The 26,974-nt window shown below is 34.2% G+C and overlaps 1 protein-coding gene across 2 annotated transcripts in view; it reads right to left on the reverse strand.

Annotated features, from left to right (window-relative positions):
* LOC149537139 (citrate synthase, mitochondrial-like) overlaps nucleotides 1–9,770 on the reverse strand; it is a 241,296-nt gene extending 231,526 nt beyond the window's left edge. Inside the window, exons 1-2 of one of the 2 annotated variants that reach the window (XM_089807233.1) lie at nucleotides 9,694–9,770; nucleotides 9,542–9,600 (exon numbers count right to left, since the gene is read on the reverse strand). The gene's annotated coding sequence lies outside the window, so the exon portion shown is untranslated. The remainder of the gene's footprint in view (nucleotides 1–9,541; nucleotides 9,601–9,693) is intronic. The other variant, XM_089807234.1, reaches the window with a different exon arrangement.
* Nucleotides 9,771–26,974: the final 17,204 nt, after the last annotated feature.

The following is a 26,974-nucleotide window of genomic DNA, read 5'->3' on the forward strand; positions in this document are numbered from 1 at the left end:
GCGTTCATCCACCTTGACATTAGGACTCTCCACCATCTTCTTTAACCTCTTGTTGCAGCACCTATAGGACTTGTTTTTGGTACTTTATGCAAGGAATATACCTTCATCACTTCTTGCATCAAACTTCCTTGTGTCCTCATCTCTTTTGATGTAACATTTACTACCAAAAATTCTAAAATACCTAACAGTAGGCACATTTCAATACCATAACTCATAAGGTATCTTACAAATACCTCTTTTTATCTGCACACAGTTGAGAGTGTATACTACAGTGTTGACTGCTTCTCCTCCTAAACATCTGCAGAACATTTCCTTCAAGCATCATGGTCCTGGCAGCGTCTAGAATGGACCTGTTCTTCTACTCAACCACCCTATTTTGTTATGAAGTTCTTGGGGCAGATAATTGCCTTCTTATTCCATGCTTTTCATAAAATGTATTAAACTCGCCTGATGTGAATTCAGTCTTAATCCTGTCTCATTCTCTATCATGCTCTTAAAGATCTTAAACTTCTCATAAACTTCTGACTTTTCTTTCAAGAAAGTTATCAATATCATCCTAGAATAGTAATCAATAAGCAACATGAAATATCTATCTCCTTGAATTCTTCTTATTCTAACAAATCAGATGAACAAGATCTAACAATCCATTTGAATTCTCAGTCTTAGAATGAAAAGTAACTCTTGTTTACTTATATCATTGGCATTCCTTGCAACTATGTTACCAGGCTTGTTCAGCCTACAAAGATCTCTAACAGCATGATTAGAACTTATCACCACAATGTTGTCAAAGTTCACATGACATAACCTCTTATGCCACAACCAGCTTTCATCTATTTGAGCAATCAAACAACTCTGGCCACTATTCAAATAAAATAATTTACCATTTGTTTTTTGTCCTGTTGCAATGTCAATCCGAATCACTCGTGATCTTCATTTGTCATTCTTGAAGTGCAGACCATAAACTTTGTCAATCAGCTGTCCAACACTAAGAAGATTATGCTTCAGGTCTTCCACATGCAGCACATCATCTGCATTATTCTTGCCAACTAGAAAGATAGAACCCCTACCACAAATCACACCACCAATATTGTCTTCCCATCTTACAATACCGACATCATGCTTCTCATAACTCGCACATTTGCTCTTATCACCAGTCATATGATGAGAGCATCTGCTGTCTATAACCCATTCATCCTTTTTGACAGCTTGAGCAGCTACAGCTTTCTCTTCAACAACACAATCAGTAGAACGAGTAGGCATAGGATCTGCAGTCTTAAACTCATCTTCTTTGATAGCAATAAATGTAAATTCGTCATCATCCTTATCAACATCGTCAGATTCATCATTTGTAACTCCATCATCATCAATAGAAAAATAGAATTACTTCACAACAGTAAGTTTATTGTTCCATTAAACAACTCTTTCTGGACATCTAGATGCAAAGTGTCCTATCTTATTGCATGAACAACATCTGAGAGGTATCTTTACTTTGAAAGTACCAGAACCTTTTGGTAATCTTTTAGCAATCAATGCTTTCAGCTCTTAAAGCTCTAGCTCTCTTCAAGTTCTCATATCTTGGCATTCTTCTTGTAGATCCTTCTCCCTGATCTGATCTTTGCATGTTCTTTCCAGATATAGTAGCTTTGAAAGCCAAGTCAACATTAGGTAATGAACTACCAAACTAACTTAACTCAAAGGTAGTAAGCTTACCAATCAACTTATCTCTTGTCAGATATGTCACAGTCCTAATTTCTTCAATGGTTGCAACTTTGTGTCAGTGGGTGGAGGGAAGTGATCTCAACACCTTTGCAACAATCTCATCTTCTTCCAAGATACCTCCAGCACATCTGATAGCATACACCACCTCATTTAGCCTAATAAGCACAAAAGAGGCAATATTTTCATCTTCAAGGCCTCCTACTTTCCTTTTCAAGCTCTGCAACTTTGCAACTTTTACGTCTTTGTCTCCTTCATACAAGAACTGCAACTTCTTCCATATCTCATTAGTTGTCTCCAACTCCATGACATTGGTCATTTCACCATCGGTCAAGGCACTAAATAAAGCTTCATTTGTCCTGGCATTGGCTTTGGCATCACTGATCTCTTGTGGGGTAGTAGGGGTCACAAGAGGATTGTAAAATGACTTGGTAATGTTCCAACAATCATCATCAATTCATCTGAGATGAGTATGATGCTACTCTTCCACAATGTGTAGTTGGATCGATCAAACCTTGGACTATTTTTCTTGTACGCTGTGATCTTTGGATAATCCTCAAGTTGTTAAGCGTCCTTCAAGGAACCAAGCTCTAATACCAATTGTAGGAAATATTGCAACAAGCAAATGGGGGGGAGGGGGGGGCAGGGGATGAATGGGTTTCTTCAAACACTTTACACTTCAAAACCCTTATACTTTATACCCTTAATTCTGATTTGAACAAATCACACTTGCAAGCATGAATCAAAAACACATCCACAACACATAACACAGATTTTTATCGTGGAAATCCAACTAGGATGAAAACGACAATGGGGTTTAAACCCACAATAAGAATATACCTTTTTAGAAGTATAAGCTTATCACAAATAGGGAATGCACATGCATTCAAGCACTCTACCTACAGCTTGTTATGGTCAATCGATGTTGTTGTGTTTGTAATAAACAAACGAGATGAAAGCTCCTGATATAACGATGTTTCCAAAAGAAACAATCAAGAACTAAAGATGAAAATTGAAACTACCTAATAAACTAAAGACTAACTAAGATGACCTTTAAAGAAACATTATAGTATTCTAATATCCTCCCTTAATGGTCATTGTCTAATTGTTGCCTTCTGGTCACAAACTCTTTGAAACATTCTACTACTACTAAGACCCTCCCTAGATCTGCAAAATATCAAAGATCAAGAGTAGCCAAAATACATCTAGAAAAGAAAGGACAAGGGTGCCCCCTTCTTCAAATGCTCTATAACAAGAGAAACGAATCTGCCACTAACTCTACCACCGAGATGAATCTGTCACTAACTCTCCCAAAATCAGTAAAACATCTAACTAGAAATCATCACAAAAGCATCCAACCTGATGTTGAATAATGAAGTTTCTCTTCCCTGAAGACAAAGACGAACACTAAGAATAGCTAACAAGGATTTGAAGACAAAATTGGCAAACCCTCCAAACTTTGCAGATGAGCATGATGTCCCAAAATAGACTACAAAATGCCACAAATTTTAGAAAATACCTCTTCTAATTTTTATTTCAAATAAAGATAAGCAAATTTCTGGAAAAAATCCAAATCAAAAGAGGCTTGAAATTTTATTTAAAAATTCACCAAATTTTATGATATCCCATCAACCTGCTCTAATGCCATGTTAAGGTAAATCAATACTGTTGTAGTTGTATTAAACAATGGAGATGAGAGCTCCTTATATAGATTTATAAAGACGATGTTTCTAAAAGAAACAATCATAAACTAAAGATGAAAATAGAAACTACCTAGTAAACTAAAGAATAACTAAGATCATCATTAAAGAAACAGTATAATATTCTAACAAAGCTCACTGCTCAAAATGCCCAAGGCTACAACCCAAAGGAAGACTTTCTGCCTTACAAGACCACTACAATGGCTTATTCAAACAACAATCTGAAAAAATTTATGAACTGTTTAATGACATCTACCATATGTCTAGGTTAGTTCAAATGAAGTACAACAGGAATCTCTAATCAAACCTTCTTTGACTCCTTCAGATGAATTCTCTAATCACCAATAGATCTACCACTATTGCTTCTCCTCCAACCAAGCATCTGCAACCAAAGATATTGCCCTAAAACCCTCATATCATTCTTCAACCTTGAAAAATAAGGTCAGTCCCAACCCTAATTTCACAATTCAAATCCATGTGCCAAGGATAGTAATTCAAACATGTTCAATCGTCTTGATCATTATCAACAACCTCAAAATCAAACACTGCCATAAAATGCATTACCAATCAATCATAAATTGTTTTTCTAATCATGGTGGTCAAGAACACAGAATGCAACTTACAACTAAGAAATCCTTCAAGTTCGATCACCTTGATCAATGTAGACCACCAACTCAGCATGAACACAATGCAAGAACATCCATAGGCATCATGAAGTACATATAAACATCTTACCCATAGACATCGTCAAATTTTGGCAGCATCTATCTTGCCAACCCCCAAGAACACTAACACCTTCAACTACTCCATTCATAAATGCATTATGGACCCTCTAGATCATGAACCTTTCGAATGGAAGACACATCACCGTGTCCTAAACATATTTTTGGCTATGTAACCACAAATATTGACCTAGAAGAGCACATCAAACCAATCTATCACTTTTTCAACACTAACAGAGAACGAAGCAACTAGAAGCGCACATCAAACCAATCTATCACTTTTTCAACACTGGCTGAGAACGAAGCAACCAGTCACCAACTGCAACTTCATAACTCATCCAAATCGTCATGTCAACGCCTAAAACTTGGCATAGACCAAGTAGACAACCTCTATAGCATCCCTCGAGGTGTGCGACACCTCACCTTCAATAACCGGTCCTCATCGCCCCACTAGTAAACTGCTTTAAGGATAAGTTGTTATTGATGACAACATATCCAACTTGCCAATAGGTTAATCTTCAGTTTTAAATTTGCATAAGTATTTAGTTTAAGTTCATACAGCAAGCATATTTCACCTTATTTTACAATAGTCATTGGCCAAGACCAGCTCGAAGAGTATGGAAGAATAATCAACCCATGGAAAACAGAGGTGGGCATTCTAATTGGGAACATAAGGGAAGAGAAGATTGAATAGTTGAAAATGAATAGAAGAGAAAGATAATTAAGGGTGAAAATGTGCAGAGAGAGGTCATTAAGAGGCCGAGTCTGTAATTTTGTGATTGCAAATTTGTGGTGAATAAAGTTGTCTATCTTCGTTGCAATCTGATGTTCATTTAGAAGCTGAGAGTCTGCAAATGTTTTTGCATTTAAGTTTGATTTTTGTTGCGAGGAGAGGGTATTCTTGCATCAAGGAGACAATATATCAAAATCAACTAGGGTTTATCTAAACATAAGCTAGTATACAAAACAGTTTTCTCATACCACGGTAGTAAAAACCCTAGAAAAATGAATCTGATAATTCACAATTAATCAACTCTCAGCAAGTTTGACACTCCAGTCTGGAGCAGCTCATCAATTTTTCTCTATATTCAGGAACATATATGAAGGCATCAACAAACAAAATTAATGATTTGATATTGATTTAATATTATTTTTTATAAATAACATGGTTTATTTTATGAATTTTACAGTGCTTTGATCCCAAGTTTTTCACAATTAATTGAAAAAATGTTTTTTGTTTGCCACATCCGAGTCAATGCCAAGAAAGATTTATGCTACTATAACTTCTAATACAAACCATGTCAATAGAAAAAAAAAATTACATCACCTACAAGTCATTAATTAACACTCCAAGACAGATTGGCATCCATAATTTTAAATTTTAAATAAAGACCATAATTTTAAAAGTGAAGAGTAACAAAATATCCTTTATTAACTGATTAAAAACACACAATTGAATGAAGCTTCAAAAGCCGAGAGAGAATAGAAATATAAATAAAGTAAAACCTAAGACAAGACTCCTCCTAGAGCTCTGCGCTGCTAGAAAATCCTCAAAAGTTACCTAAGACTTTAAAGACAAGGATATTTAAAAGGAAGTCAATATTTGAATATATACAACCAAGATGAGCACAAACTTGGGTCCCAAGCAATATCCTGAGCCACATAAAGCTGGCAAAAGACACAAATCAATTCAAGCATAAGCTCTGATGCAGACAGCCTGACAGAGATCATACACATCGCACCCAATGAAGGGCAACCAATCCAAGCAACTCCTTAAAACTGATTAAGAACAACAGAGTGAACGTAACAGTAAATTCAGAAATAACAGTATGACATCATGGTAGTTCCTTACATCATTCTACCAGTGTCAGCTATCTTGATACAGGTGATAAGCTAAAGGCATATGCCTTACAATGACTCGGAAAATTATGAGCAAGCATCCAGATTCACAAACTTTTTACACGTTCCTGCCCAGTAAATTTTAGTGCACTGATATCTATTAGACCGTTTTACGTCTATATGTTATTCTTCATAAGCCTGTTCCTGCGATTCCTACAACCCCTTCTGTAACACTTCCCTCTTCAGTCACATGCACCACTCTTATCATAAGAAGACATCCCTAAAAAGGAGGGTGACAGTAGACCAGCTAAAGACTAGAATTAAAATGATACGACCAGCATCCAACAACAACATGAGTAAACTTATAGTTGGACAGCTAGGGGAAGCATCAGTAAGAGAGTGTAACAATCAATGTTGCCCTGAGTTTCAGGAGCGGGGTAGATCGGTGATGGGGGAATGTGTTTTTGGGATGTAGACAAGAGGGAGCCATTATTGAGGGGACAGCTATTAAAGATGAGGAAATTATAAAAATTATAGAGAATTTCCTATATTCCTATAATAGCATTCATAAGACAATCATCATACACATCATAGAGCCTTCACACATAATATTGGAGTTCAGTTGATATTTTCATTGCATTCATTGATAAAAGTACAATGACAATATAGTGAACACATGGCACATTATAGTAAAATTACATCAAAATAGTTTTGCATCTATTTTCATTAGTTTTTCCCCTTTTAGTAATCTGTGCACGTTAATATCATTTCTTCTTTCAATCCTAAAACTATCATATAATATTGTATTGATTTTCTTTCATTACTGTGTTGTAAACTCAACTGCAAAAATGTAATTACCACATAATTCCTAAGCTCTAAAACGAATATTGGACAATAATTTGTAACAGGAGTAAAATCTAATGCAATAAGTTAAGGATTTAAGAGAAATCTAACTTGAAATATGGGCATCTGTATTTTTTCTTAGAAATATTTTCAGGTGTAAAATCTGAAATGAACCGCAATATGTGGATGGCAAAAGATATGAATCAAATTCAATACACAAGCCAAAGAGAAGTTAATCGTACATTGGATAGTATTACCAAAAACATACAAATATAGGAAGCTTTCACAAAAAGGAATGGATTCCAACTCAGACCCAATCCAAGAGCAAATTTGTGCAAACATACCAGAAATATCCCCTAATCTTTTTATCCCAATTTTGGATACGGTCAGGGCCATTTCTGTGGAATCCCTGCATCCTCCAGATGTTTCCACAGTGTGACAGCCCTTTTTTCAGGGTACATGTCCCTAGATTGGTAACAGTTCCTGAATGTCGTGTCAGGATGCAGGAATGTAAAAACTTAGATATATAACACAGCTTACACTCAGTGATTCATAGTTGAACCAGTCATACTTAACCAATAGCAAACTATAAATCCAGAACTAGCAATATAGGATGATGGAGGTGATGAGCAACCAACTGTTACTGACAAAGTAATCAAGTAATACAGGAGCAACCTGACCTCACTGACCTGAGTGGTGTAATGTTTAAATACAGTTGTCTTATTTCTGTTGTCCTTGTCGACATTCATAGTTATGTACTTTAGTTTTATCCTAACAAATGAGAACTATCATACTGCATAAATACCCTGTACATCAGAGTCAAAAATATATTATCACTAAAATTAATAGCAGTTTATTGCAGTAGTAGGGAAAATTACTACGATATGTAATCACTACAGTGTTATAGTAATTTATTGCAGTGGTAGGGAGCATTACAATAACGTATAATCACTATACTTCTATAGTAGTTTACTGCAGTATAAGTAGCATAACTATACAATATCCCAATTTTCCCTAGCTAAAAGCATTCAGACTGTAGCTCCAGCCTGGAAATCATTAACAAGGTAATAGCACTCAGTTTGAATTGTTGGAACTTGATATAAAGCCAGGTATATAGTGAATGAGATTTGTTTGGTTGGTTATTATGCCTGAGAAATTATGAATGACTTAAAAACTAATTCATGTTATACGTCAATTTATATACGACTAACAGATGAATTAACCCAAATTTTGCAAAAATAGACAGTCAAATATATACACACTTTTGCATGTTACATGGAGGTGGTAGATGGACACGGGAGATAAACAAACAATTCTACCAGTTATTAGTAAGTATATTACTTGCTTCTGTTTTATTTAAGTAAAGGCCATGCAAAAAGACTAAGTTAACGGTTTGGACTCTGGTTCGAATGCGGGTTCGACATTCGGGTTCGAAATTCAATCAAAATTTTTTGGGGCTGGAATCAGGTTCATTTTGGGTCGTCCATACAAGATTTTTTTTTTTTAATTATATATATCTGTGTGTGTGTGCGCGCGCGCGTGCGCGTGTGCGTGTGTGTGTGTGTAAAATTATGCTGCAGCAAATAAGTTCATACACCACTATATGAAGTGCGGGCGTGTTATAGGGTTGGGTCGGTTTGATAATAAATCAGATTATATTTAAACCAAAAAAAATGCCTTTTCAAAACAATAAAAACATTAAAAAGTCAAACGTTTTTGGTTGCACGCCCAAATTCGCTCCAAATTCCTCTCTGGTTCTTCTGTCAACTACAAAATTCGCTTGACATTCACTCAAATTTGTCCAAGGTCCGAAAAAGAGAATCCGCAAGGAATTCATCAGACAAATGACAAATTTGAAAAGAACCGGAACCGACTTCGAATTAGCTACGAATTGAATGTCAAATTTGCATGCTGAGGAGCGAATTTGGTAACTTAGCAAAAAGATTTCAAGCTTCTCTTCTTTTAGTATCAAATAAGAATTTTGTCAGAGAAAGGCTTGAGCGGTATTTCAATTGAAACAGATCGAAGACCAATGAAAATATAATTCAGAATTGAGATTCTCCGTTAATTTTTAATTTAAGAAGAAAAATTGGATCCAAAGTCCCTATAAAAAAGAGTTGTATATTATGTCAAACTCTTTCCTATCTTCAAACTTTCAGGTAATAAAACAACATTCTACAATCTAACTAACTGATGATTACTTATACAAATCAAAATAAAATCTCTATACTAATTATAGAAATTAATTTTATTTGAGTTTGAAAACAACAGAACCAATGGATCCTATTAATTGTATTGTTGTTAATATTGGAATTCTTCAAAGATCTCTTTAAAATATATATAATTATGAATCCTCTTGGACTCTGAGATTCAAGATTTCAGGGCGAACAGCTGGAAAATGCCAGGAAAATGAGACCTGGCTATCAATGCTGTCAAAGGCCAATAGATCACGTGAACCCTAGCTTAAACCCTATAATTTCATCTTGCCATAGAACTGAATATAAAATAAAGAAGAATTATACAGGCAAAAATAGACACGAAATTTCATCAAATCACATTCGAGAGAAAATCTTTCGTCTTCAACTTATCATAAATCTGAATCTTAAAAATTTAAGAAAATTAATCCAAAAAGCTCCCAATAAATCTGATCGAATCGCATTCTAGAAAAAAAAATAACTGTTATCCAGAAAAATTAATCAAAAATAACTAAATCTATATTACCCGGAAAAGGGTCCTGAAGACCTAGAAACCAGATATCCAAATGTCCCAACAAAATCCACCTGTTTATATGGCAGCCAAAATGCTTATAAGCTGCTAAAAACGATAGTTGATCTTACACCTAATCAAATCTGACTCAAGGAGAAAAGAATCACCTGCTAACATCGAAGAATTACAGCGATGAAATATTGTGGTAGCAACTGGGGCAGAATGTAGCCTGAACTTTCATTACAAACGTGCCTACCTGCAAAGATGAGTTTTATAGCAATTAAAATTTAAAAAGCAGCCACACACAGAAGAGTTGGTCAACAATGGAGAAGTTCAGTTGGTTCCAAAACCTCGAATTTAATCACGTGGAAATTATAGAAGTTTCGAATTACGTTTGACAAATTTATTTATTTTTCAATGTTTTATAAGCGGATTCTTCTTTATTCGCGAAGGGTTGTTCATAAAAAGTTAAAATAAAGATTTGGGAAAATTGAAATTATTTTTCCCATTCTATAGTATTCTGTTTTCGTACAACAAATATTCTACAGTTTGATAAATCGACGTTTAATATCTTAGTGCATAAAACGAATGTTATAAATTTATCTTATCTACAGAGACCTTTTCTGCTTTTTTAAAGTAGGAAGCCAAATTATGATATTGCTAATGATATTGCTATATTTAATTATGTAGTTTTGAGTCAAATCCATCGACTCCATCTCTTATGATAATAAATCGAACACTTACCACTCATTGGATCTAGGTGATGCCTAGACTTTATGAACCCCTCAACTAGAAAGTTACTTTTTTTTTTTGCATGTTACATTAATGTGTATATAATAAAGATATTTTAATTAAGTCTTCTAAAAAATATAGAGATATTTAAATCTATTTTATTTTCTTAAAAAAATAATTTATGCATCTTTATTAGTTTAGGGTGATGGCACACCCATGTTACATATAGAAGCAAGAAAAGGTTATAACTCCCACCCAATTGGTTCCATAACTATGTTTTTTTATTTATATACATATAACACAAATTTTATGTGTTAATTATTCTAAAATATTATATTTATTATAATTAAAATATTAATATTTTAGATAATAAGAAGTGTTTTTACTAGTTACACATGTCATTATACTTTGTTTAAGAATATTTTTTACATAAATTATACTTTGATGTATATACTATTGTACCATGAACAAATTTATAATGTATATTATTTATTGAATAGATATAATAATATATGTGAGGTAGGGTATAAAAATATTAGTATTTTAGATAATAAAAAGGAAGTGTTTTTACTAGTCACAAGTGCCATTATACTTGACTTGTCATTACACTTGACCTCTTATTGGCATTGAAAAATATTTTTTTACATAAATTATATTTGGTGTAAATACCTTTGTACCATGCACACATTTATAATATATATGCATATATTATATGTATATTATTTATTCAACTGATATAATAATATGTGTGAGGTAGGGTGTAAAAATGAATTAAAATGCTAAGATGGTAAAAGGTGGATATCGAAGGATATGCCAAAATTATTATTGATTTACTCTCAAGAATAATAATTCGCATTCTTGTTAGTATCTTTTAAGGAGGAAATGGTAGAGCAGCAAGTAGGGTCATTACAAATACCATGGTTTATCATATGGTGATGGTTATTAATCAATTTGGTCCTTTAACAAAAGGAAAGGCAAAGCAAACCAAGGGTATCAATGGAAGAATTTTGAAAAGGCAAGGGATGAGTAATGGAAGAATGGTAGTAGATGGTTTGAAAATAGGAATGAGGGGGAACAAAAAATTCAAGGATGTGGAGTGCCTATCAAACCAATTTGTGCCGATGTAGCAGGTTGAAAGAGTGGATTTTGGAAAGATTATTGGTAAATTGTGGCATCCAAAGCATGTTTTTACTAGCTTGATCCCTCGTAGGTAAACCCTAGCCAAGATCTTTGCAAGGTTGTTTTAATTGTAGTAGAAAGCAATGATTGGAATGAATCAATTAGCTTTTTCAAGGCTCATGTTTTTTCCTAGAATGGGAGGGAGGATGGTTAACCCATTGAAAAATAAAGGAATGGTGTAATAAAAAATTTAGAGAACTTTTAAAATGCTTATGAATGGTTTATTTCTAGTCATTGTGTCAATGGAACATGATAGGGAATGGATTGTGAGCAATGGGCCTTAGATACTGGGTGAGAAAGGTTTTTATTTGAGAAGATGGGAACCAAAATTTGATCCATTTAAGGAAGACGTGAAGGAGGTTTTGGTTTTGATTGGGCTTACAAATCTCTCATAGCAACATTAGAACAATTAAACCTTAAGATTAATAGGTAATAAACTAGAAACATTTGTGAAACCTATTGAGACATTGGATAAGGTGGATTTTGACATGTTTCCCATAATATGCATCTAGTGGCCCGATCATGTCATCCTTTGTTAGACATGATAAAAATCAACATAGTGGCAAGGATGTGGCAACAATCTTTAATTATAGAAGATGATCTACAAATATGTTCCAAATGTATAGTCAAGGGCCATAAGAAGGATGTGTGTGGAGTTAACCAAATGGGAAAAGGTCTTGTTAGGTACTTACAATTAGGGAGAGTAATTTGGATGTGAAAGAATGGAAGGACAAAGGTGTTGGTCTCTCTAAGTTGTATTTTTTATTAGTGTCAAACACTTAGTCATATGTACGGCAAAGTTAGTCGATCATCACTGGGACTAAGCTACTCTATATAGGGTGAGACATGTAAAGACTTGTAAATAATCATTTATATGTCGAGCTCTATAGGAGTCGAGCAAGTATTTGGTTATTGAGTACTTCCATACAAACTGAGTTTAGTGAATGACAAGCAGTCAAAGCTTATAGATGTCAAGTTATACAGAAGGAACTAAATTCGTTAAGACTGAATAGCAATAGAAAGAACAATTACAACTGAGCATCAGAGATAGTATGTACCTAGCAACACAGAGTGAACAAGAATGTCTGAAATGGTACAAACTTTGAGGTAATTGCTTTGAGTCAACATGTAAACAACATTTAATGAGCGTAGAATTTGTTACAATGGTTGGTACATATTTTGACATGGATCACCAATTTCTATGTGTATCACCTAATCTAGTTAGTGTAAAAGGAATAGTAACAAAAGCATTCACAATAACCAAATAAGTAAACACTTATGGTAGGACAAGGTTATCACCAAAAGGAAGGCAAACCAGGAATGGTAAGCTCATTGGGCATAACCTATGATGACGAAGTTATGTCCCTGATGGATAGCAGATGTATGCTCACGTTGTGCTCAAGCTTATAAAGGGTGGGGGGCTTTTACCAAGTGTGTACATGGATGAGGGTTTCAATAATGGAGGTATGGATGGATTTCAGCATTATGATGGTGCAAAATGGCTATGATGGAGTAGTTAGTAGAGCATTATAAGGTTGCATAAAAGTGGATTAATAGATTGTGAGAGGGAAGGGCTTTATTTATAGGTCAAAGGATAGAGAGATGGAGGGTCAAGATGCAAAGATGGAAGAATGGTGGGGGAGGGCTAGGATGCACTCAAAGGTGAGTACATAAATTGTGTGTGTTTGGGTCCAATAGGGGAGTGACACTTGTCACAAGGAGGATGAGTGTGAGGGGATGAGATAAGGGTTGGTCAAAGGGAGTAATGAAGGAAGTTGAGTGTGTAAGAAATGTGTAAGAGTCATTAATGGTATGTAAGAGCCATTAATGCTCTTGGATAGGGATGGAAGGGGATAAGGGAGACTTGTTGACTTTGTCTTGGGTTAGCAAGTCTTAACCCTCGCTTAAATTTGTGCACATGTTTAGGAGGGGGATTATACTTAGTTTAGGAAGTGGGTTAGGGGGCAAGTGGCTTAGCTTTGATGGGATGGGTTAGTTAGGAGTCTAAGTGAGGTTAGTATGGGTGAATGGGTTGGATTAGGGATAAAGGTAGGTCTTAGGGATTTTTTAGGGGTTTGGATATTTTATTAAATGATTTATTTAATAAAATGGGGATACAGGATTAAATTAAATAGATTTGATAATTTATTTAATTTAATAGATGAATAGGGATATAATTGATAATTTGATTTTGGGTTATCATTTGATTTTATCAATTGGACTATAGTTAATTTAATTAATTAATTAAGTAGGGGATGATGATTAATTAATTAAATAAAAAATATTTAATCAATAATGCCCATGAAGGGAGGACAACCAATCAGATGAATAGTCAATAAGAGAAAAATCTAGAAGACTCTACCAGTGGCTTTAAATAAGCAAATCCAAACCCTATTTCAAAGTGTGGAGATGACAGATGTGAAGTGTGTGTGTGTGTGTGTAAGAAGAGCAAACAAGTGAAGTATTGAGTGAAGAAGTTAGGTTTTGGAGGCTGCAAGCAAAACTATGAAGCAACAATGTTAGCGACCTATGAAGTGGTGAAGGACAGAATAAAGATATATCAAATAAGAGATCAGATCATAGATTGGAAGGAGATCTGTAATCAACATTGTAAGTGTAGAATGAAGGATCAAGTATTGAATCAGTTTTGGCAAATTGAATCAAGGTGAATATCTTTAAAGAGCAGTTTTAATAGACCTTTGTAAATCTCTTAAAATAATCCTTACTTTATTGTAAGTGTTAAATCCTTCAACCAAGGTAGACCTAGTAGTCTCATAAAGCTCTTAACAAGGTAGACCCCTCACAGAGTAGATCATCAAAAGTGATCAAATTGTAGTCCTAACAAGCTAACTTTGTTACTATAGTAGTGAAGAATTGTCAATTTCATCCCCGCCCCAGTTTTACCTTCACCTTGGAGGGTTTCTAGGTTACCAAAATCTTTTGTTTTATTTGTTTACATTTCATGGATGTGATGCATAGATAGATGTATGTCAACATTTGATATTTCAAGTTATGTTATGCACGAGCTAGATGTGAGATGATTAATATGGCAAATATAGTCAAGTTGTTTTGAACAATAAAACTTCTATAAATCTTGATTAACCCCCTCTTAGTATCTCAGTTTTCCAATAAACTTCCAACAATTGGTATCAGGGCATAGTTCTCTTGAAACAAGGCTAAAAACTTGAGAGTTCAGATCTTAGAGATGGAGGCTTACAAATCGAGAAAGATTATTAACGACATCCAACTCATACTAAAACAACTTGAAGCAACAAGAGAGGAAATGAGGAAATCCCTAACAAAAAGAAAAGATATGGCCATTCAACATAATGACACACTTTATCAAGAAGTCGGTATACAAGGATTGGTTGATGATGGAAGTTACAGTGAAAGTGATGCAACCATTGTAGATCTATTGGAGAAGAAGAATATGTTGAATGAAGAAGTCAAAGGATTGAAAAGAGAACATGAAATCCAATCAATAAGGCTATGTGAAGTGACATAACAAAAGAGGAAAGTTGAAGAAGAAAAAGTTGTGGCTGAAGAAGACAAAAGACAAATGTCTATCAGACTTGAAAGGTTATTTGATGTACAAAAGCTTTCAAACACTTAGCTAAACATGATGAATCAAATGATACTTACAAATCAGGAACTAGATAGGAAAGACATGGAGATAGAAAATTTGAGAGCATAGAGTGACCTACTAAGGAATAAGTTAAGATTTGAGAAGGAAATTTTAGAAAGGATGAACAAACCTAGTAAAGCAATAAGATATTTTGAAGAACTAGTGAGATCACCTAGGTCATCTAGTAACACCTCTGGATTAGGGCATACAAAGCAACATTCTTCTACTAAAAAGGGAGAGTCATCCAATAGTGGAGAGCTAAGGAATGAAAAATTAAAAGGAAAACCTACATGCTATCATTGTGGTAAACTTGAACATACTACAAACATTTGCAAAAGCAATACTGGTATGCAAAACCCTAAACCTAAGTTTACTGGTAACTATTTTTATTGCAAAAAGAAAGGACACCAAGTACATGCATGTAGATCAAAGATGAACAATATACCTATTGCACCTAGATTTGAGGTATATGGCTACAATTGTCAAAAGTGTGGACATAGAGCACATGAATAAAGATCAGAGGCAAAGCCGAACTGGACAACTAGAAGGCGAGACAATGCACCTACGAAAGTTTGTTTTAGTTGTCACAAAGTTGGACATGTAAGCAAGAACTTTAGGACCTGAGCACTAGTACCAAACAATGAACACATCAAAGGTAAAGGCAAAGTGGATCTTGAACACACAAAGAAAGAGATGAATCAAACCTGGAAGAAAAAGGTGGAAGCTAAAATAGTGGAACAAATGAAGTCAAGATCACCCAATCCAATGGAGAAGATGATCAGACCACCTCAAGTTGATCAACAAAGGTATGTAAGAAGTTGTATATTTAATGACTTATCTTACATTGGTTCCTAACATAAATGTGCCAAAGTTCATATCTGCATAAGACAAGATGCATTAGAACATATTAATCGAAAGAATAGTGTAATAGAATCATTTATATTTTGGGTGTCGAGCATCAGTAATACCATTTGTATTGACTGAGTATTGCAATATGGATTGAGTATCCCAATGACTAAACTGATATCTAGGTTGAGTTAGATGTTATTAACTGAGATGTATAATGAAGATAGAGTTCAAAAGTTTAATGACAATCGAGACCATTGGAATCCACCTAACAGAGGACACAACATTTATGAGAACCCTAATTTGAATGAATGAAGGTATATATTGAGAATTTGCAGGTATTTTATACACCATGCATTTAGATTTTGAGAGCATAGAGCATTTTGAGCAATTTGTGAAGGAATTTTTAAGGTGATTGAGATCAAATTTGTTGTTGAAGTGCGATCAAGTATTGATCTTAAGTTGTGTCGAGTTGTTTAGAAAGAAAAGTTTCAAAACCCTAAACACAAAAATTGCATCATCATCAGCAATGAAGAATCAAGAAGAAGAGGTAAGAAATATTCAATTTATGAAAAGTGACACTTGCCCTCCACCTAATTATCGTATTCTACCTAAATTTTCTATGAAAGGAGATTCAAGGGGTGCATTACCATCGATAACACCCAAGGTTATTATGATTCATGATGTAAAAAGTTGTTACATGTGTCAAATTGGTGAAGTTGAAGATTATGAAATTTATGTGGCATATCAAAAATTGTGTGATGGAGGAGTATTTAAAGATGAGTTCAAAATTATTGAGAGGAAAGGGTTAACGAGTGCCCTATATTTTTCTAAGAAATTTCAAAATTGAATGGATCAAGGCCAAGCTGAGCTGAATTCATGATATGGAGTTATGGCTAGGGAATGGGTCGATCAAAATTACAAAGAAGATGATTTATGCTATTATAGGTTATCCAACATTTGGTAAGAAGAAGACGATGTGTTTCCTGAGTAAAGAAGCTATCAAGGCAAATGCCAAGGCTAAGTGGAATAGACATGACATGTCTATTTCAACCATCATTGACCCACTGATTGAGTTTTCAGTGAGAAATATTTTGCATAAATTATATCATTCAAGTCGACTGAATAGTGTGTCATGTATGGTTGTTGATCAAGCATGGAAAATTGTGAATAAATATCATGAATACAATCTTGTTGAGCTACAATGCTTGTAATTGGTAGAGAACCGGGTATCAATAAGGAAAGCAAAGAATTCAACGTGTAAGTTTGGATCATTGATTATGTGCATTTTCTATTATACTTAGAGTTATTTCCTACTATTGGAAATTTTGTATGGAAGCAAGCAAATCTGCTACAAGGTAGCTCAATGAGTACATTGTAAAGTTGGGAGAATTTTTTTAGAATGTTCTAGATGGATATTTTGAAGAATTCAAACATAAAATGAGAAAGAGATTAAGGATTCTAGCATCTTTAGTCGAAAAGCATTATAATGATGTGTGCTTTCTAGTTGATAATGATTACACATATGTATAGGTATTTAAGCCAAAAGTAGCCTGGCTTAAACCTTTTGGTTATGAAATTGAGATTGATGACATAGATCTATACTTCTTCTATTCAAAAATAGGTGTCTCATCCTTTATAGATTACTTGTGTCCAGTTACCATACATGTTCTAACTGGTTTACATGTTTCCAAACTGAACCTTTTTAGTAGATCTTTCAAATACTTAGTCTAAGAAATAGAGATTCCTTCTTTTTCTTGTACAATCTATAATCCTATGAAGTATTTCATTTCTCCTATCATGCTCATTTCAAATTCCATCTTCATTTCTTCTACAAACTTGTCACTTTCATCATCATTTTCTCAAAATATGATATCAATAACAAATATTACCAAAATCATCAATCCATCATGTATTTCATTCTAGTATAGATTACTATATACCATACCTTTGCTAAATCCAAGATTTGATAAATGCTTGTCCAACCTTGCATACCAAGTTTTGGGTGCTTGCTTCAAGCCATAAAATTATTTCTTTAGTCTACATACTATGTCCTTATCATCTATTAAAGGAAAACCTTCAGGCTGTTCTATGTATACCTCTTCTTCAAGTTCTCCTTTCAAAAATGCTTACTTGACATCCATTTGATACACTTTGAATTTCTTATGTGTTGCATAGGCTAAGAATAATCTTACTACTTCTATTCTTTCCATAGAAGCATAAGTTTCATCATAGTCCATTCCTTCTTGCTGTGAGTAAGCTTTGCATACCAATCTTTCTTTCTTTTTTACTGTTAGAAAAAATAGTCCACCAAGATAATTGAGAGGGGCAGGGGTGAATCAATTATCCAATAATTAAAACATTATTCCACCTTAAATAATCTTAACCATTCAACCAAAGTAAACAATGACCATACAAAGATGCACATACACATTTACACTAGATATGTTAACTAGGGACACCCTTGATCACAGGGAAAACCCCGGTGGGAATGATTCCCACAAGATGATGTACTAATATAAATATTCCTTGTTAGAGGACGGACCTTGTTAGGAGTCTATTAATACATTTAGTACATATGAGTCATTGTTAGGAGACTTTGAATCCTTGTTAGAAGATTCGAACCCTATTAGGAGTTGTAGAAGACAGACAGGCCCACTGTCCAAACAACTTTAGGGGCAAGATCACCGAACTCACTATCCAACTGATCTCATAGGTATTCCTTGAAGAATAATTGTATGTACTCTACTTTAACTTCTTTCCTCTATCCTGTCAACCAGACTAATCAGTGTCTGAACTTGTAGACCATGTCACGAACCTCAGATCCAAGTATCAAACTTTGAATCACACAATAAAACTTTGGCAATGAAGTTTCCTTCACATTCACTCTATTCTACTTATCTTCATGTTCCTCTCTTCATGCTTCTTGAAATTGTTTTTCCATCCACACATAACAAAGGAAAATATCCTTCCTTTATCCCGAATCCATAAAACAATTCCTTGAGTTGGCTATTAAACCTTCTCATTTAATTATTATAAGACCTCATTAAGAACACATTACACTTAGCGATAACATTAATCTTCTACCTTGTAACTTGAATAACTCTTTGTACATGCAATATTATGACGAGCAAGCTTAGATATGTCATCTCTAGAATGTCTTCTTCACATCTTTAACTTTGGCTTCACAAAATAACAAATATGCTAAGAGATATAATAACTTTACCATAACATGCCTCTGTAAACTTTATCTCAAAATAGTCTTCACCAAAACTTGCATAACTTCTTCCAGACTTAATATCTTGTGCTTCCAAGGTTAGCTACATATACTAGACACTTAATAGTAACTCCCTTTAACCTTTCTTATTAAAAATGCTCAATTGTCTATCTGTACCAACTTGATCTTTCTATTGTTCTTTTGTTAGATACCACAAGAAATTGCTACGTTGACTTCAATGACAAACATTGTCATGAATGTAAAATATCACCGTGATAATGATCTAATCATGTTTCTAAAATACTCTCCCATAGGAATATCATCAACGTTCATGCTTCCAACAATCTCCCCCTTTGGCATTGATGGCAACATAGATGAAAAACATCTAGTTCCAAGAATACCAACTGCAAAGGACTGGTAACCTTTCTTTTCAAATCCTCTTCATAAATCATTCTTCCATGTTGTACTTCTTCCAAAATGTTCTCCCAAACTATTGTATTGTACTTCTTCTACTGTACTTCTCCTACTATACTTCTCTCTATATTTCTTTTATCGAACTATTTTTCATGTTGTACTTCTTCCCCATTAACATCAATGTCAAAGGTTTCAAAAACCATCATTCTCTGTAACAACTATCTTTGACCTACTCAAGTGTCCAAAGACACTATTAAAAACAACATCCAACAAGAGGACCCTAGATGACTTTGTCCATCACACATACTCCCCCATACAAGAAGCATCAGCATTCAGTCTAGACAAATAATAGTGCTCTATTACACTGGATTGATGCACTCTTGCATCATCTACTTTGATGTAGGAAGGTGCACAACCCCTAGCATACATCCAAATACTCAAAAGTATCTTTGGGAAGAGGCTTAGTAAAAATATATGCAATTTGCTCTTTAGTGCTTATATACTCCAATCTAATTTCTTTTTCTGCAACTTTTTCTATCAACATGTGATACTTGATAGAAATGTTCTTAGTCTTGGAATGCAACACTAGATTATTTGACATATTTACTATGCTTGTGTTGTCACAATGTATGACAATGGGTTCACTAAATTCTATCCTTATATCCTTCAACATCTACTTCATTGAAACAACTTGATTATAATTGTTTGTTGTTGCAACATATTCTACTTCTGCTGTACTTTGTGAGGTATAGTCCTGCTTATTTCTTAGCCAAGAAACCAATCTTCCTCCAACAAAGAAGGCTCCACCACTGATGCTCTTTCTATCATCCATACTGCTTGCCCAATCAACATCAATATAAGCATATAAAGTGAAATCATTAGATCTATCATACCACAATCTGAACTCTAGTGTTCCTTTCAATATCTAAATATCCTTTTGACTGCTACATAATGTGCTTCTCTAGGGTTAGATTGAAATCTTTCAAAAATTTCAACTACATTTTCTATATCTAGCCTTGTGTGAGTCAGATATTGTAATCCTTCAATCATAGATCTATACTTCTTCTGTTCAATAGTAGGTGTCTCATCCTTTGTAGATAACTTGTGTCTAGTTACCATAGGTGTTCCAATGGGTTTACATGTTTCCAAATGAAACATTTTTAGTAGATCTTTCAAATAATTAGTTTGAGAAATAAAGATTCCTTCTTTGTCCTGCACAATCTGTAATCCTAGAAAATATTCCAGTTCTCCTATGATGCTCATTTCAAATTTTTTCTTCATTTCTTCTACAAACTTGTCACTTTCATCATCATTTCCTCCAAATATTATATCATCGAAAAATATTACCAAGACCATCAATCCATCATCAATTTATTTCCAAAATAGATTACTATCTGACATACCTTTGTTATATCCAAGATTAGTCAAATGCTTGTCCAACCTTGCATACCAAGTTTTGGGTGCTTTCTTCAATCTGCATGCTATGTCCTTGTCATCTATTAAAGGACAACCTTCAGGCTATTCTATGTATACCTCTTCTTCAAGTTCTCCATTTAGAAATGCTAACTTGAAATCCATATGATATACTTTGAATTTCTTATATGCTACACATGCTAGGAATAACCTTGCTCCTTATATTCTTGCAATAGGAGCATAGGTTTCATCATAGTCTATTCCTTCTTTCTATGAGTAACTTTTACATACTAGTCTTGCTTTGTTACTTAAAAACTTCACCTTGGTCATTCATCTTGTTCTTGAATACCCATTTTGTTCCTATCACATTTTTGTTTGCTGGTTTGGGGACCAATTCCCATGTCTCACTCTCCACTATCTGATCCAATTCCTCTTTCATAGCTTGCTTCCAATAGTCATCTTTACATGCTTCATCTGCATTCTTTAGTTCAACTTGAGATATCAAACATAGTTATTTATTGATTCTGCTTCTTGTCATCAAATCTTTATCTTTGCTTTCGATGATTTGCTCGAGTGGATGATTCTTTGTCATATTCTTACCTGAACTAGGAGTTGTTATCTCAACTCTTAGCTCTATTGAAGGTTTTGAGCTTTGTCCATGCCTTAGCTCTCCTTGATTCTGCAAATCATTTTTAGTCTCAAAGAATACTTTATCATTCTTCGTTTAGTAGCAACATTCTCATCATCTAAATTGTAGTCAATTATTCTTTCTTGTATCTTGAATTTCTCATCAACTCTCACATTTGCACTTTCCATAATAGTCTTATTTCTTAGATTATAATATCTATAAGCCTTTCTTTCCAATGAATAACCAAGAAATATACCATCATCACTTCTAGCATCAAATTTACCAATATCATCATCTCTTTTGATATAACATTTGCTACCAAAAATTTTGAAATACTTAACTATAGGTGAGTGAACAAACCATAGTTCATAAGGGTTTGTGTCTTTCTTGACTTGCACTGTGTTCATTGTTTAATTGATGTATTCACAACTTCTCTCCAAAACATCTTGGATACATCATTCTTAGCTAACATAACTCTTGTTACTTTTGTTACTAACTTGTTTCTTCTCTCTGCAATGCCATTTTGTTTAGGGGTTCTCGGAGCTAACAGTTGTCCTTTGGTTCCATTAGCTTCACAAAAATGTTAAACTCATTTGAAGTAAACTCTCCTCCTCTATCTAATCTTAAACATTTAATCTTCATACCTGATTCATTCTCAACTCCACTCTTGAATATCTTGAACTTATCAAATACCTCATATTTTTCTTTAAGAAATGCAACCCACATCATTCTAGAAAAGTCATCAACTAAAATCATGAAATTGTTAGAGTGGGGTTGTCATTGTACCAAAAGATTGATTTGTCAATGCTTGATACAACCACTCAACTTATAATACATAGGAGGCGACAAAGCCCTTGTCACGAATCCTAAGGGGAGCATTGAACGAATTTCCAACAATCTCCCACTCAACATTACTTGAGGGTCTGAGAATTTGATCCTGTGACTAAGCTCTGATACCACTTGTTAGAGTGGGGTTTCTGTTGTACCAAAAGATTGATCTATCAATGCCGAATACAACCACTCAACTTATAGTACTTAGGAGGTAGTTAAGCCTTTTTCACAAATCCTGAGGGGAGTGTTGAACAAATTTCCAATAGAAATACCTTTTACCATAGAATCCTTTAGTCTTCATAGAACCACTAAGATATGTATGTATAATCTCCAATTTTTCTATAGTAGTAAACTTCTTGCTGGGAAAAGAAGTTCTATCATGCTTTGCCAATACACACTCCTTGCAAATTGTGTTAGTAGGCTTTACAGTCTTAGACAAATCTCTAATTGCAAACATACTACTAGTCTTCATAATGTTGTCAAAGTTTATATGACAAAATCTCTTATGCCATAACCAGTTGTCGTATACCTTTGCAACCAAACATGTCATTTTAGTAGGATTCAAATGAAATACATTATCTCTAGATCTAGTTCCTATTTCGTTTACCTTTCCATCTTTGTCTCTGATCATGCATGTCTTCTTTATGAACTATAATTGATAACCTTTATCCACTAATTGTCCAACACTCAAAAGATTGTGCTTCAAACCATCAACAAAATATATGTCCTCAGTGTTATTCTTACCATCAAAAGTTATAGATCTAATACCTTTAACTTGACACACTACAGTATTTCCAACACTGCCAATGCCTCCATCATGACTTTTGAAGTTAACAAACTTGTTCATATCACCAGTCATATGATGTAAATAACCATTGTTGATTACCTAATCAAATTTCTTTTCAACCTATGATACCAAAGCCATTTTCTCTGGAATTTTTTCTTTAATAGCTACAAATCTAATTTAATCATCACTAGCACTTACTGCTAGTTCATCAAAACCATTTTCTTCATTTGCCTACAAGCATTCTCTATCTCTTACAGGTTTGAAATTTCCCTTATACTTTTTCTCTCTTTTAGGACACTTACATGCATAATGACCAAATTCATTACAAGTCCAACATTTAAATATTTTCTTACTATCCTTTTCTCTTCTTACTAGAGGGATACTCCTTCTTCTATCTTTCTATCCTTATAAGATCTGCTACGGCTAGTAAATTCTCCTCTAGCACTTGTGCTCCTCAATAAACTAGGTCGAATATTTAGGGCACTAAAAGCTAGTTTTGTTCTGATCAATTCTTCAAACTGTCTAAGCTCATTCTCAACTACTTCAAGTCTCCCAAGTAATGTTTCTTTTGTGAAATGTTTGGTACAAGAGATCAAAAACTATATCATTTGAACTACTAGCTTAAATGTTGGTGTTAAGCTCTTCAATATCTTCCATATCATCTTGCTTGGTTCCTCCTTGAGATCTAATACCTGTAGTAATTTTTGATATCCTGACTACAAATGTTATTATAGATTCATCTTCCATCATCTTAACATCTTGAAATGCATAAATCAAACTTTGTAACCTCAATTTCTTAGAATGTTCATCTCCTTCAAAACTATTTTACAAAGTTTTCCAAATCATATGAGAAGTAATAAGTGACTTTACCTAGTTGTACTTAATTTCAGGGAGTGCATAGAATAGTGCTTCTCTAGCTCTCATGTCACACATGAAAAGTTCCCTTTCTTCCTCGATACAAGTTTCCAAATCTTTCTCAACAATGTCTGTCTTTTCTGAATTTGGTTCAACTTGAAATATTAGACATAGTTCTTCATTGACTTGGCTTCTTGTCATTACACCTTTATCTCTACTTCTGATGATCTGCTCTGGTGGATGATTCTTTGTCATATTCTTACCAGAAGTAGGAGTTGTTATCTCAACTCTTAGCTTATGTGTGAGTGCCAATAGTGTGACACATGCCCAAAAGCACAAATGTGTCCAGTGTGAGTGCCAATAGTGAAAATAAAAGCTTATGTGGATGAATTCAATTGGTTTGATTGCCAACATGTAAGGAAGAAGTTGAGTCATCAAAGTTTTAATCCCTCAATTGTCGGATTTTTCACAAATCAATGGCTTATTTTTTAATTTGGAAGTTGGTGCCACCCTATTTTTCCTTACAATCCATTTATGAAAATTAAGGCTCCCCGTGCAAAGTAAAACTAGAGATATAGTGAAAGATTTCATAATTTCTCTCCATACAAATGAATTTCCAATTTTCAAAGAGCCAAGAACTTGTTGAAGAATTTTCCTGCTTGTTTGAATTGAAAGAGAGCTTTTTGTATTAGTTGTTTGTCAAAGAACTTCGAAAAGGAATAGAAGAGAGAAAGTAAGTATTTTAGCTTGCATATTACTTAGAAAAATCTAATTTTTCTATATTATTATTATCAAATATGCCTCCAAAGAAGGGTTTCTTTGGAAAATTAGAATATGCTAGTAGGAATATACATGAGATTTTTTGGAATAGTTAATGGAGTCTACAAATGAGTCAACTCAAATTAAAAAGCTAGTCCTTATGAACCCTAGGCTTAAGATTGCAGATGGTTTATATGATAAAGGGAATGTTGGAATTATATATGGAGTAACTGAGAGGGGGGGTGAATCAGTTACCACAAAAACAAATCCACAGATCCCTTAGATGTCTTAAATAACTAGTTACTGCTGATACTCAGTAAACACTATAAAAATGCTGTAACTCAGTAGATTAAATTGTTACTGATCTTCAAGCATTCATAATTATTAACATGCATGCAAGAGTAAATAACATGAACACAAGAGACACCAAATTCAACGTGGAAATCCAATATGAAAAAAACCACCAAGTAACTAGCTACCAATTTTCACTCTTTCGAAGTGAGCCCTGTTAGGAGCTAACCCGGTTAAAGGTTACAAAAAAAACTGTTAGGTTTGACCTTGTTAGAGGATTTAATCACCCTGTTAAGAGTTGCCTTGCTAGAGGTCTTTAGAACAATTCAACTAAACTATCACCTTGTTAGAGGATTTACAAAATGGATACTAAACCAACTCTATTAAGAGATTTTGAAATCACTACTACAATGGTTAGAAAGTAACAATGAATTGACTTGAATATGATGCAACTAAATTTGCTAATTACAAATCTCTATTCTCCACCAATAGATCCTCCTTGATCAAATATAGCTTTGCTGCTCCTCAATGATCTCTGATCATCCTTCAAAATTCACTCTCACAATAATCAGTCCTTCTTCACATTCATTTCACATCAAATCCATCACACACGTAGAATTCACAACTTGACCTCTTATATATACCATTCAAATGATCAAGTTAGCTCATTCACAAGTTACATTTACCAATAAACCATACATCAGTCAACTACAAATATTACATTAAACAAATAAACTTTATTTCACAAAACAATGAAATCCTTCATTGGTCAACCTTGCTTGGTAAACACTGCTCCAGAAACAATTTCCTAAGTTAACCATCTCAACTCAGTTAATATTGCAATTTTTGTGAAATCCTTTGGCTACCGAGTGAACTCGATAAGAACTAAATTTCCTTCGCTGTCCATGAGAGCTCGGTAAGAACTATTTTTTGCCAAATTTTTCTTTGATGACTGAGTAAGCTTTGTAGTCACTGAATTTTCTTGCTTAACCTTGAAAGTTCGGTAACAACTGTCTATACAAGGTAAAGCTTGAGAACACTCGGTAGACACTATAAACCTTCTTTGCTAACCTTATGAGCTTGATAGACCCTGTCTTTTGCCTTGCTGACCAACTGAGCTCTGTAGACTCTGACTAATAACTGATATGACATTTGTGTAACATCAAAGACAACACATAATTGAACAATTGTATCCAACAGGGAATTGGGTTAGGGATGCTACTACCTCAAAAATAGGACTTCAAATTTTTAGGAAATGGTTCTCAAGAGGAAGTTGTTTGCCCCCCATGGAAATATTTGGAATTTTGATTTGGGTAAACTAGTAGTTCCCGAGGCTTTCATGGACTGAGACCTTCTTGCAGCCATAACGCAAAATTACAACCCCATAGCTAGGATAGTAAGGAGAGTAGATGGGGAACCTCTGATAAGAATTAATCTTGAAGAAATCTAAGAGGTTTTTGGTTTGGAGCCAATTATAGATTACCATGAACCCATTGATTTTCATAGTCTAGAGAAGAAATACTTGTCTAAGAAGGATCAGGTTAGGCAAGGTGCATTGAGAAAACACTTGGCCACCATTGGGAATTTGATCTTTGTTACAACATCAATTAAAGAACCTTCTAAGAAGGAATTTTTTACTAGTAGGGCTATAGATATCTACATGACCTTGTGTAGGGTTTTTGGTGAGAATGATTTTTTTTTTATGCCAATTAGGTTCATGTATATGATGACACAGGTCTCTTCTTTTGGTGTGGATATCATCTTTGATTTTGCATCTTATATAGTAGAGGAGATTCATATAGGATTAAATGGGATTTCAAAGAGCAAGGTGGAGAAAACATTTGGCCATTATTTATTATTGATGCACATGT

The sequence above is a fragment of the Cupressus sempervirens genome, chromosome 10 (genome assembly GCF_028749045.1).
Source record: "Cupressus sempervirens isolate cs-2001-9-10 chromosome 10, ASM2874904v1, whole genome shotgun sequence".
NCBI classification, from domain to species: domain Eukaryota; kingdom Viridiplantae; phylum Streptophyta; class Pinopsida; order Cupressales; family Cupressaceae; genus Cupressus; species Cupressus sempervirens.